Here is a 12,886-nt window from a genome sequence, read left to right on the forward strand (position 1 = left end):
GGTCAGGACAGTATGGTGGAGTTGCTAATGTTGTTACTAGAATCACAATTGTTTCTAATTATATCACTAGAAGAACATAAAATACATTGCTTGGTTATGCATTGACTGTGTATTTCTGAGCACAGTTCTGCACTTCACTAGCTGCAACTATCAGTGACTCTATGATCTGATATCCTTTACCGGGATGTTTTACTTTGACACCCAGCCTTCTTCAGTTTGTGCTTGACTGATTTTTTTTTATGCTTTGTGTGTGTGTGTACTTCAAGGCAGGTAACTCATCAGGCTAATGGAATGTTTTGACCATGCTTCGGTGCAATGTCCTTTAGCCAGTCACCAAAGTACAGGGCTGTTTTGTTTTAGAAAGGAGGAAATAAAAATGTACTCCTGAAACAAGCAGCTTCTCCTGATCTCTACTGGTGACCAGCATTGGGCTGCAGACTGACAGATCTCTGTGCTGAGGAATAGCCAGGGTACTATAAAATTTGCTTTCAGTAAAACATTCCTCTGGAATTGGAATGTATGTGAGTTATGTATCCTATGTTAAGGCCACCATGGCTGGATGTGAAAGGTTGTAGTAAAAACTAAGTGTGCTTCTTCCCCTCCATTGCTTAAGCTAGAAACAGCACGTATCATTTAGCTGATTGCGCATGTCTTAGAAGCTGCTAAACTTTCTGCCAGGGAACTGAGTAAACTTGCAGTGACCAATCACGTTGCGACACGCTGACCAGAAGGAATGTGAAATCTATAAAAGTTTCAGCTCAGGCGATGCTCAAGGTCGACCCTGCTTTGAGCACTGAGCTCCTTGGCCGTCCTTGTTTGCAAACAATAAAATAGAGTTGGACCCAGCCTGAAAGTGTGACTCTCTTCTTGAGGCAAATTGAACTAGCCTCCAGGGGACGAAACTAGCAATTTATGCAACAAGGTGAGGGACATTTTTTTCTTTTTATTGCCTACACTCGGTAATTTGAATGTATTGAGAGTTTGTAGGAATGTGAAGGATCAACACTGAATCTCAAGTTTACTATTTGTATTATAGTAAGTGCCTTGAACCCCATCCCATTTAAAACCAGGAGGACCCCATTGTGCTAGGCACTGTATATGTATGTATAAACAGTCCCAGCCTTGAAGATCTTACAGTCTAAAAAATGAAGACAAGTTCTACAGAAACCATGCGTGTTTCATATCATGTTCATCAGTGTTTTATAATTCTATATTATATTTTCATGCAGTTTCGCTGGTAATTAAATAAAACTCATAGGTTTGTAATTTTCAGGATTATCCAAAGCAGCACCTTGTTTTAGACATCTGTACACCTTTGCTCTCCTCCAGACGTCCGATATAGTTACTAGTTTTAATGCGTATGTATTTTTGTTCAGCCTCTTCTAAGTTTTTCAGAATTCTTAAATATGTATCTGATGCTTTTTAATCTGTCAGTTTTTTCCCAGTACTATCTAATGATACCTCAGTATCTGAAGAAGCGTCATCTTTTTTTACCTGCAAACAATAGGTCCAGGTTAGATGTCTCATCAGTAACTTAACTTCTCAGTAATATCCTTGTCTTTGATTCTTCCTTTTACTCCCTGATAGTTTTCTAAGGGGCTTCCTGCTTCTATTATGCTTAAAGAATTCAATTTAAATATTTGACTATCTACTCTTGAAGTTACATTTTAGCACTCTTAATTTCCTTTTTCTATTTTAACTGCCATACTTTTGAGCTCTTCTGTTGGTTTCCATAGCATTGGATTTGCATCTTCTGAAATATATCTGTTTGGAATGTGTGACCTCTTGAGGTTTGCTATTCAACCATACTGGTCTTCCTTTTCCTTGGCCTTCCTCAGATATGTATAATTAATGGTAGATTTATATAGGAAACAGCAAAACCTAACGAGGACCATGAGGAATTTTTTGTAAAAAACTGGCAAATTAACTATTTTTAACAAGGTCTGTAGCCTCAGGGAGTTTTATTAAATTTCCTTACTGTTAATTCAAAATATTCCATTTCCCCCTTTTGATTCTGTGTTCACCTGAGCAATTCACTCAGACATTCCCTTTCAGAGGTTGTTTCTTGTTCTTTGTTAGGATTTTGGGAACCATGAAAATTGTAACACGAATGGGAGGCTCCCTAGATCTCAATATTGAATTCATTCCTCCAAAAACTAAGGATTTCATGAAGATCATGAGAACATGTTTAGAAATTGCACTTATCATGTTAAAATATGTAGCTTCTGACTCCATGTTGTCTCCAGAGGCATTTCTTCTCGTGCCCAGAAGTATCAATGCTGCACAAATTTAAGATCCTTGGCTCAAAGTTCAATCCTTATTATTTTAGAAGACTGAACCTCTAGACTGAGGTTCTTGGTAATTTGATTGTTTCTAGTAAATCTCTTTCAGCAAATCCTCCTGTATCCCCAGGCTGCCTCTCCAGCAGGATCCTGTGATGGCTGCACCATTTCTGTCGTGTGTGTGGTGTGATATTTATTAAAACAATAGCAAAATAAAATGAGCCCCTTGTGTCCCTGTATTTGGGAGGGAGAAAGGTGGAGGGAGACAATGCCTTGGTTATTGGAACTGAAATCTGTGTGCTCAGCAGTTCCCTGCAATTGCAGAGGCCTCCTAACATTTAAGACTTGACCCAAGCCATATATAAGCCTTAAACATGTTTCATTTACAGAAAATGTATCTTGATCCAAAAAATAACAGCCCTGAGCCAGCAGATTCATTTAAACAAATAAAACCAAGCAAATTAGAAACCGATGAGGATGATTTGAGTTTGGAAAATGTCTAATCACCTATTACTGGTAGCAAACCCAGCACTGTTAGTAAGGATTTGCAAGATAAAGCCCTTGGATTGGAAGTTTTTTGGGGCAGGCATTGCTTTGTGCAGGGCTGAACGTGCTATTGAAATTGCATAATTAGACTGGTATTGGTCAAACTAATACAATAATCTTAATTTCTTCAGAGGAAATATGTTTTTTGATACGTTGGTTCATATCTGTTATGAACAGAGTGTTTGTGTCAGGAATACCCTGAAGATCAATTTTCATCTATGTAGCTTCTCTGTGATGGGAGCAGAGATTAACACCAACAATGGCAACAAAGTAATGAAAACTAAATCCATATCTAATGAAGAGCCAGCAGAGAGGAGGTTGTCTGTAGATAGTGATGGCTTCAAAAAAGATAGTTTAATTACACTTGTTGGAAGCACAAGGTAATATAACTCCATGTTTATAATGCATTCAAAGATTTTTCAGAAAGTACATACATTTGGTTACTGGCTGCATAGAGAGCAGGAATGCTGACAGCATACATTTCCACTATCACTTTGCAATGCTGTTGTCCAGCAATTCTGAAAAAGGGAAAAGTATCTTGCTTTAATTTTGTGTGACCAGCTTTTGAACGATTGTGAAAAGCAGATATTCGTGGTTCGCTATCATTTCAGGTGCTATCAAATCAATGGTTTCTGGTCAATGTATTCTATAGTCTTGAGAGAGTTACCGAAAAGAGCTGAGTCGGGAGCAGGCTGCATGGCACTTGCATAATTAATTTCAAAATGGGATGGATTTTGCCTGGATTAGGACTTTGACACTTGAGCAGATGGTTTGCTGCTGATCTTGAACTCTTCAGCAAACATGGACTGAGTTTCCAGGGAGGTTGATTTCTGGTTTCCTTAGAAAATGTGGAATCTGGTGTTTCTGCTCCAAACCAGACATGCTCACATGTCGGTTTTTGAAGGTTTTTTTTCTTGTGATGAAAATGAACTTCTCTGAAATAATTCTTTTAAATTTTGTATTATGAAGTGCTTCCTGGTAATGTATGAACATCAATATATTCCACCTCTGTGAGGTAGGCATGAATTATCCTCACTTTACACATAGCAGAGATGAAGGAAGAGAGATGAAGTTGTTTGCCCAGGGTCATACAGCAATCTTGTGGCAGAGCCAGAATTTGAACATGCAACTTGCTGTCTCTCTTCACTGAACTCAACTCTTCCTTTAGGGTTAAAAGTGGGGAAATTTTTCATGTGAATCTCACTAAATTAAAGCCAGGGAGGGTTTTTCATATCACTTCAGTCTAGAGGAATATTTAGCTCTAATATGCTCTGAGCCACTTGCTTCTTCGGGAATATCAGGCACATTTTTTGACCTTCTTGCCCTTTCTTCCTCCCACTTGGAACAAATGAGAAAAACTGTGTGTTGTTGGAAATGAAGAGTCTATATATGAATTGAGAGAAAATGCATATGATTGACTCCATGGTCCAGAATTTGGCATTTCAGACATTATTCTTTTCCTGGCCCAAATGTGTATGAATGGGACTAACTGGATTTTACATAAGAACATATAGATCAGCTATGCTGGGTCAGACCAAAGCTTCATCTAGCCCAGTTTCCTGTCTCCTGACTGGCCAGTGCCAAGTGTTTCAGAGGGAATGAACAGAACAGGTAGTCGTCAAGTGATCCAATGTTATGTTATTGGATTCTGTGTATCACTGTCTTCCCACAGTTTTTCATCCATATTTCCTACATTTTATTGGCTTCTGTTTTAGCTCTTTTTTTATCACTCCAGTGCTTAAAATGAACCTTTGAGGACTAGATTTTCAAAGCGCACTTGCATGCTTATAAATTGAATGGCACAGGTATAAATAGAGTGTGCAGAAAAGTGGAACTATGAGAGATTTTCATACTCTTAATAGATATGCTTTGCTTTTTATACTTTATAGGCTTCCACTACTGATAATTTGTATGGTCAATGTCTTGGGATTTTTTATTTAATTAGCATTTTCTTTCCAGACCTCCTCCTGCCATTTTAGCTCCTTAGCAATCCCAGTTTTTACAAGTTTAGTCGAGTCTTTGTGTCCAATTTAATTTATGCTACTTCCAGCACATCTTTTAAATAAAAATTTGACTAACTCTACAAAAAGCTCCTGGGAGAATATATTTTTATGAGAATGAGATATTCTTTCCCCCATGAGTGTAAAATGCTTGTGATTATTTCCTTTTGATACTAATGTGGTCTTTTGCTTTTTTGATTTATGTGGTAAAGTACACAGAAAAATATAGGTTTTGAAGAGGGAAAAACTTCCACATTACCAGCTGCATTACAACTGTTTTGCATGACATTTTTAGAGCTTCCACAAACATGTCCAAGCTTAGTAGTTCAAAGAAACACTGGTGGTGATATGAAAAAGATGGAAAACTAAATAAGTTTGTGAATTATTGACATCATCGTGCTGCTTCAGAATGCTTATATCTACCTTTGGCCATTGCCATAAGAAACTGTCATACTTTTTTATTTGTTTAAGCTTTTATTGCATCTATCTCACTCTCAAAGACCAATTGATATTTTTTTAATCGCAAACGTTAACACTATGCAATAAATACGTCTCAAGCAAATCTTGAAACAGAATTCCTAGAGAAATTTCTGAGGTGCAGACTATTTCTACCATGTTCATTTGAAGGTGTCTTAGGAGCCTTCATGGCAATCTCCCAATCTCAGCCCACCTGGCCAGTTCTTCTTTCCCACCCATCCAAGAAAAATGTCTTAGAGAACAGATCTGTCTGGCCCAAAAAGTAATCAAACCTAAGTTTTGGTAGATTAAGATGGGAAGGCGTATTCAGAGTTCTGTCCTCTTCTGCAGCTACTGCTCTAATGTAAGAGAAAAAGTGGTTTTGGATAGACAGGGTTGGAACCATTTTTGACTTGATGTAAACATCTTTTAAACCTTATCTGGAATTCATTGGCCAATAAAGTCCATGGAACGCCAGGGTCACATACTCCTAGTAGATTTCAGGGATGCCACATCCTGAAATAATTACAGCTTCTGAACGTGCAGCCTCTGTTAGAGTCCAATCTAGATACCACAGTGCATTACTGTAAATATATCTTGCACATCAAATTGTAAGCAATGCAGTGCAATCACAATGTATGCAATGTATCCAGGACTGAAAGAATAAATGTATTACTGTTCAGAAAGACTGGAAAAACCCCACAAGTGTTCACAGTGTCATTTGCCAATTACTTGAATTACTAAAGCTATGATATTTCAGATGATGTGTAGTGGGAACCCCAGGAGAAACTATTCATCTTCCTCAGACTGGTATTTGATTATAATTGTGTGTGCATGTGTGTATATAGAAACCCTATTAGTTTGCAAGTGTAATTGGATCAGCAAAGCTTGATGATGCTAACAATTTCCTGGGGATTCCACTACAACAATCTAATTAAAGGGGTGGAGATTTGAGGATTTGAAAAGACAACATCGGAATACACAGTGCAGAGGAATGACAAATTTCTGAACAATGTGTTATTGCAAATAGCTGGACTTCAGTGTGCCGTTTATTGCAGCACATCTGGCCTTGTATACAACTTCAATTGTGAGTCTGTCTCATTCCGGTGAAGCATAATTAAAAAGAAGACTTGGGGAGTAGCTACATCTTAGTTAATTAGGCAGTGATAGTGAAGAATAGACTTCTCCAAATTTGTGCCATTTTTTGTTTTAAAGACATTGATGGGAAATGCTGTTTAAATCAGAAAGTGTCACAGTTGCTGGAGGGGGTGGGAGGGAGATTATTGCTGGAAAAACTTGGAATTGGTATCTGTATGGGTTAAGTATAGACAGAAATAGATAACCTGGTCAATGACCTTGTATTGAGAATTCACATCTCAGCAAAGAACAGCCTGGATTGAGTCTGTGTGTGTTGAGGGTTTTGAAATACAGCTGTACTTTTTGTGGTCCAAGGGTACAATTTAACAACTGCAGGTCTGACAGACCCACATGCTTTAGAATGAAGCTTCAAAACAAACAAATGTGTAAGGGAGAAACTAAAAGAATTGTTTAAATTTAACCAGCATTTTGAAAAACTGCCTCAGAGCTCTTCCTGAGTTCTAAGTACAGTAAACTTCCGATAATCCGGCACCTTTAGGACCCAGGGGGTGCCGGATTATCAAATATGCCGGACTATCAGAGGGGGGGGGCTATGAGGGGTCTGGGGTAGGGTGGAGGGATGCCACACCACACCCCTTATAGCCCCCCCTTCCGATAGTCCGGCTCTGTCCCAGGCGTTCCCGATTCAGCCGCTACTGGTCAGTTTCAGCAGCGGCTGAATCGAGGACGCTTGTGGCAGAGCATCTAGGGTGCTGCCGGGTCGGTCCGGTAGTTGCCACCCCTCGGCGCTGCGAGACTAACCCGGCAGCACCCCAGCTGCTCTTGAGGATGCCTGGGACAGAGCAGCCGGAGTGCTGCCGGGTTGGTCCCGCAGCGCTGAAGGGCGATACTACAGGACCAACCCGGCAGCACCCCAGCTGCTCTGCCCCAGGTGTCCCAGAGTCAGCCGCTGCTGAAACTGATTAGCGGCTGACTCCGGGAAGCCCAGGGCAGAGCTGCTGTGCCCCGGGCTTCCTGGAATCAGCCACTGGTCAGTTTCAGCAGCGGCTGAATAGGGGCACCTGGGGCAGAGCAGCTGGGGTGCTGCTGGGTTGGTCCCATATCGCTGCCCCTCGGCGCTGCAGGACCAACCTGGCAGCACTCCGGCTGCTCTGTCCCAGGCGTCCTCAAGAGCAGCTGGGGTGCTGCCGGGTTGGTCCCGCAGCCCCAAGGGGCAGGGCTACGGGACCGACCCGGCAGCACCCCAGCTGCTCTGCCCCCAGCTTCCCTGATTCAGCTGCTGGTCAGTTTCAGCAGCGGCTGAATTGGGGAAGCCGGGCGCAGAGCAGCTCCAATTGTCTGACTGCCCCGAGCACTTCCGGGTTCCTGATGGTGCCGGACCATCAGGAGTGCCGGAGCATTGGATGCCTGACTAATGGAGTTTTACTGTATTTTATGTGGGGAAGGACGGTTTTTTAAACTAAGACTACGGGTATGTCTACACAGCAGGGCAAAACTCGGATTAAGCTGTGCAACTAGAGCTACATCAATTGCATAGCTTAAGTTGAAATAGCTTAATTCAGCTTTTGGTGCTGTCTACATAGCAGGAAGTCAAAGGAAGTGTTCTTTACTCCTCGTGAAATGAGGGTTACGGAAGTTGGAGAAAGAAGTCCTTGTGCTCACCATTATTTGGAAATAAAGGTTTGCTGTATGGACAAGCACTATGTTATTTTGGAATAACTGATAATATTCTGAAATAATGCTACTGTGTAGACATAATCTAAGGCTGTGTCTACATTGGCACCCTTTTCCGTAAAAGGGATGCTAATGAGACACTTCGGAATTGCAAATGCCGCGGGGGATTTAAATAACCCCGCGGCATTTGCATGAACATGGCTGCCGCTTTCAAGTAGGAATAAGGGATCTTCCGGAAAAGGGTTTATTTTCCGCAAGATCCCGTCTAGACTGGCGCTTTTCTCTGGCAAAACCCCGAGCCGGAAAAAAGCGGCAGCCATGTTCATGCAAATGCCGCGGGGGATATTTAAATTCCCCGCGGCATTTGCAATTCCGAAGTGTCTCATTAGCATCCCTTTTACAGAAACTAGTTAAGGACTAACAAATGTATTAGGGTATTAGGACATAAGCTTTTGTGAGCTACAGTTCACTTCCTCAGATGCTGAAGAATTAAAAAAAGGATACAGAAAAGACTGTATGACATCAGTACTATTTAAACCAGAATGCATGGGGCCGATTTAATTAGCACTGATATCATACTGTCTTTCTTCAGCATCTGATGAAGTGAGTTGTAGCTCATGAAAGGCTGCAGTCTGTGTTACTGATATACATCAACTCTTATTAGTACAGTGAGACATACCCTTTTTGCATTTATAAATTGGGTAACGTGTGTCTGGTGTATGCCTATTTGCAAACTCTACATTATGGTCCTTTACCATTAAAATGGTGGAGATCTTCCCAAAGGTGGAAGAAGAATCCTTCTGTATGTCCAAGGAGGATGGGAAAGAAAAGGTAATGAAAAAAGAAAAAAAAGATACTTAAATCAGGGGACCATTAATAACAGCTGTAAAGTTTAGTTTGTATGATAATTTAGTTGTCACAGCACGAAAATCTGTATTATTTCTGTATCTAATATAAGATGTCATTTGAACTTAAGTTATAGAACAAGACAGGATCAAATACATTGAAGAAAGAAAGTAGTGAGTCTATAAGGTGAATGACAGGAGTATTTGTTGCTTCAAAACATTCGTATGGTGTTTCTAAAACTCCTTCCTGAAAAGGGGAGGAAGGGTATTAATATTTCTGTATTGCTGTGCTTTGTAAGGATCAAAGGGTATCTTTTTTCCCTGTCAGAACTTGAAAGTCCAGTTCAGTTCAAAACCAAAGAAGAACCAGAAGACTCTGATCTCATGCCTGTCCACCAAGAGCCAAGGGAAAGATAAAAGAGGCCAAGGATGGATGAAGTGATTGTGTAAGTTACTCTGATATTTCTATCAGCCTTCCTTTAAAAACCATGTGCGCTGGAGACTAAGGCAGGAGAATGAAGTTAGATGGTTCATTCAATATGGCAGATGAAAGAAAATCCCCATGGCATGTAATAAGGCAGCTATATAAAAGCAACGAATGTACAGACACAGATGAATGGCAGCTGGAAATGAAAAAGGGGTGAGGGTAAAGAAACAGTGGAATGCCAAAAAACAAAACAAAAAAACCCAGGAATGAGAGCTACACATAGATTCTGCCCAATACTCCTATCACATTTTTCTGTCATATTGTAAATGACTTACCTCATCAGCAACGCACTCACCCAACACAACCAAATGAAGCCACTGGTGCTGAAAATATTCAAGCCAGTACAAAATGAAGCAGCCATGCTGCTTTAGCAACACAGGTTCCCATACACTTATCGCTGAATTCCCACTGGTCATGGTTCCATTCTAGATATATCAGAGGTCTGATATTCAAAGGCCTCCATGAGATTGGTCCAAGCCAGGCATAAAATCCACACCAGTCCTGGGATAGTGGAACAATTTCACAGTGGAGCTGCTGAGAGACATTGGACCAAACTGTAAACCCTGTAGATAATAGAAAACACTTCAATCCCTAAGGTGCAGCAGCACACCCCACACTCTTAGTTCTAGCACCTGTGCACCAGTCTCTCCAAAAGTTTTGAAATGGTGCACAATATCGAAGTATACAAGCTAGGTTAATTTGATTGTTCAAGCAAGGGTTCTCATGCAAATGTAGTCTTCAGCTCTTCTTCCTTCTCTGGTTCTAGGAAGTTTTTCCCAGTCCAGGTGGGGTGGTCGGTATAACTTTCATTTTGGTTATAGTATAGTATTTATTTGGGTCCAGAACCTTAAAGGTGTTTGGCTTCTTACTTCCATGGAAATCAATGGGAGTTGCATGCTTAAATATCTTTGAGGATCTTTGCCTTGGTGCTTTTTTGCAATCTTTTTTTTTTTTTGTCGGGGGTGGGGGGTGAAGCTGATGAATCTCTCTCATACACACTCACACAATCCTGAACTACTTTTAGTGACAACAAGCAGGAACAACCCTACCCCAAAACGTATAACTTGCTGTGCATCTACGAACACTATTACAGGGAGTTTATTCTCATTCCCAATTCATTTCCAGCTACTTGACAAATATTGCTTCTGACTATATTCCTATGAGGTAGGAGAGTATAATCCCTATTTTACGCAGGAAGAAGTTGAATAACTCTCATAAGACCACAGAGTGAATCACTGTTGATACCCAGATTATATAATTCTTGCTTTTCAGTTCTTTGCTCGATCCAGTAAACCATGCATGATGTATGATAAAAAGCTGAGCTTCTGGGAAAGTGATCCATAGCTAAGGTTTAGATAAAAATATGTTGGGATTAAAAGGGTTTTCACTGTGTAATGGAGATGTAGCCATAGTTAAAATGTGCAATTTGGGGAAGTATGGATTGTTTATAAAAATAAAAAAAACACGTTGCCTCCTTCAAAGAGAACAAATGCCTTTGAAATAACAGCAGGCTCCATTTCTAGAAAGAGAGAAGCCTTAGATAGACAGAGATTTGCTAATACCATTGCTAAGGAGAGCTATGTGAATCTTTTGCACATTGCATCTTATATCAGTACAAAATAAGAAGCTTCTGTTTAGAGTTGCAGCTGAGAAACTTTCTGAAGGATATAAATTTAGTGGAAAATCCTTCTTTCTGTGGCAGGCGTAAGGTTCTGTAAAAATGTTTTTATTCATTACACGCTGATATTTGGGAGTACAGAGAAAACTGTAATACATTGCAGACAGTATAATATTTATGTGGCATGATAAAGGCACTTATCCACAGGTTTTTTTTCCCGCTTTTGGCTTTTGAGATACCGATGATGTAAAAACAGGAAAATGTGTTGTTTATTACAGTGGTCGATCCTTGATAATCTAGTTACCCCTAGCTCTTTGTTTAAACAGTAATGAAATCTTAATATTATTTTGTCATTGCAGAAGAGTAATTCATTGCTAATTGAATGCAAGAGTCATATCAATACACAGCGGAATACATTCCATGATCTATTGATTATTCTTCTACGTGTAAGCAAACATAAAGATTATTTTGGGTTTACAGAACCAAGGGTGGTTTGAGTTTTTACCAGCTGCAGATTCAACATACAAGATAAATGTGATACAATTTCCACAAAAGTACACACACATACCTTGTGCGTGGGGTTCTGCTTGGCACTTTTTGCATATTAAATATATTTTGAGGCAAAGATAGGAGAGGAGGGAAGACAAGAAAGGATTAGGTCAAAGGGCAAAAATGGAAGGCAGAGACAAGCAGAGTGTGATGGGGTACAACCCCTAAAGGTCATGAAAGGTTAATGGACAGCTGGAGACTAGAGGGAGGAGCTGAAAAGGGGAAGCCCTGCCTAACTGCTGCCAGGCTAGGTGGAAGGAGAGGTCTTTGAGGTCTTACCTAGGAGAGAAGTCTGGGGACAGGAACAAGGAAGGACTGATGCCTTGATGGACATGCCGCCACAGGGGGGATAATGAAGACCATGGAGGGCAACTGGAGCAAGGCTGAAGCAAAGAAACTGTGAGGCAGACAGGAAGCAATGGGCAGCTGGAAAAAGTACTCAAGTGACATAAGGTAAGAATGGTTAGAGAAATCTATCTGAGGACCAATGTTCAGAAACTGATTCCTCTGGCTTCTGTGTCTGGTTGACTACACTCCAGAGTTCATTGTTGTTTTTCTCTTTCCTTGATCCCACATCAAGACCAGAGTTTTATGAATGAATTAAAAGTGTTTAATGTCACTGAACTCCAAACATGGTGATTAAATAAAACCATAACTTTTTGTTTAAAATCTCTTCAACATCTCTTAATTTTTTATTTATTAAAAAAAGGGATGAGGTCATATCTTGCCACGTCTCACATTAAAACTTTAGACATAGATTGTCAGTTTTGCCACAATCCATGAACATTTGATTTTAATATAGTTGATATGAGTTTGCCTATGAAAATAGGAAATTAAGGGCACTGGTTGAGAGCGAAACTATGTGAAATCACGCATTGAGTTTTCCTCTGTCCCCTCTACATGCAGTTCTGCCAAGACTTTTCAGCTCTGATGCATACCAGCCCTGCCACTTCTGTTGGTGCCAAGTTGAGTATTGATTTTGAGTTGTGGTTAGATGTTTACTAGGAACTAAGATGGCTCTAAGAAATACAGGTTTTCTGTGAATCCAAAGGTGAAAGTGTGCTGGTCCACTATATCAATAAGATATCTTCAGATTTGGGTTGCTAACATGGTACCAAATTTCACAAATATTTAAAATGCAGGTGGTTGATTCCCTTTTTTATATAAAATGAATGAATACCAGCTCATCTTATGATCTTTAAACTTTGTCAATTTTTTATATGCATTTTTCAGAGGGAAAAGGGAATCTACAGACAGGAAATGAACAGGAGGAAATGTTAAAACAGAAAAAACAGAATGGATTAGTAAATCTGCTTCAAAAGATTGTATTT

At 40.1% G+C, this 12,886-nt stretch overlaps 1 long non-coding RNA gene across 1 annotated transcript; it reads left to right on the forward strand.

Annotated features, from left to right (window-relative positions):
- The first annotated feature begins 585 nt into the window (after positions 1 to 585).
- LOC112547728 (uncharacterized) lies at positions 586 to 12,134 on the forward strand. Its single transcript, XR_012906646.2, has 3 exons — positions 586 to 922; positions 9,230 to 9,347; positions 11,366 to 12,134. It is a non-coding gene; the product is annotated as an uncharacterized LOC112547728 (long non-coding RNA).
- The last annotated feature ends 752 nt before the right edge of the window (positions 12,135 to 12,886 follow it).

Source organism: Pelodiscus sinensis, chromosome 12, assembly GCF_052426305.1.
Source record: "Pelodiscus sinensis isolate ZL-2025 chromosome 12, ASM5242630v1, whole genome shotgun sequence".
Lineage (NCBI taxonomy): Eukaryota > Metazoa > Chordata > Testudines > Trionychidae > Pelodiscus > Pelodiscus sinensis.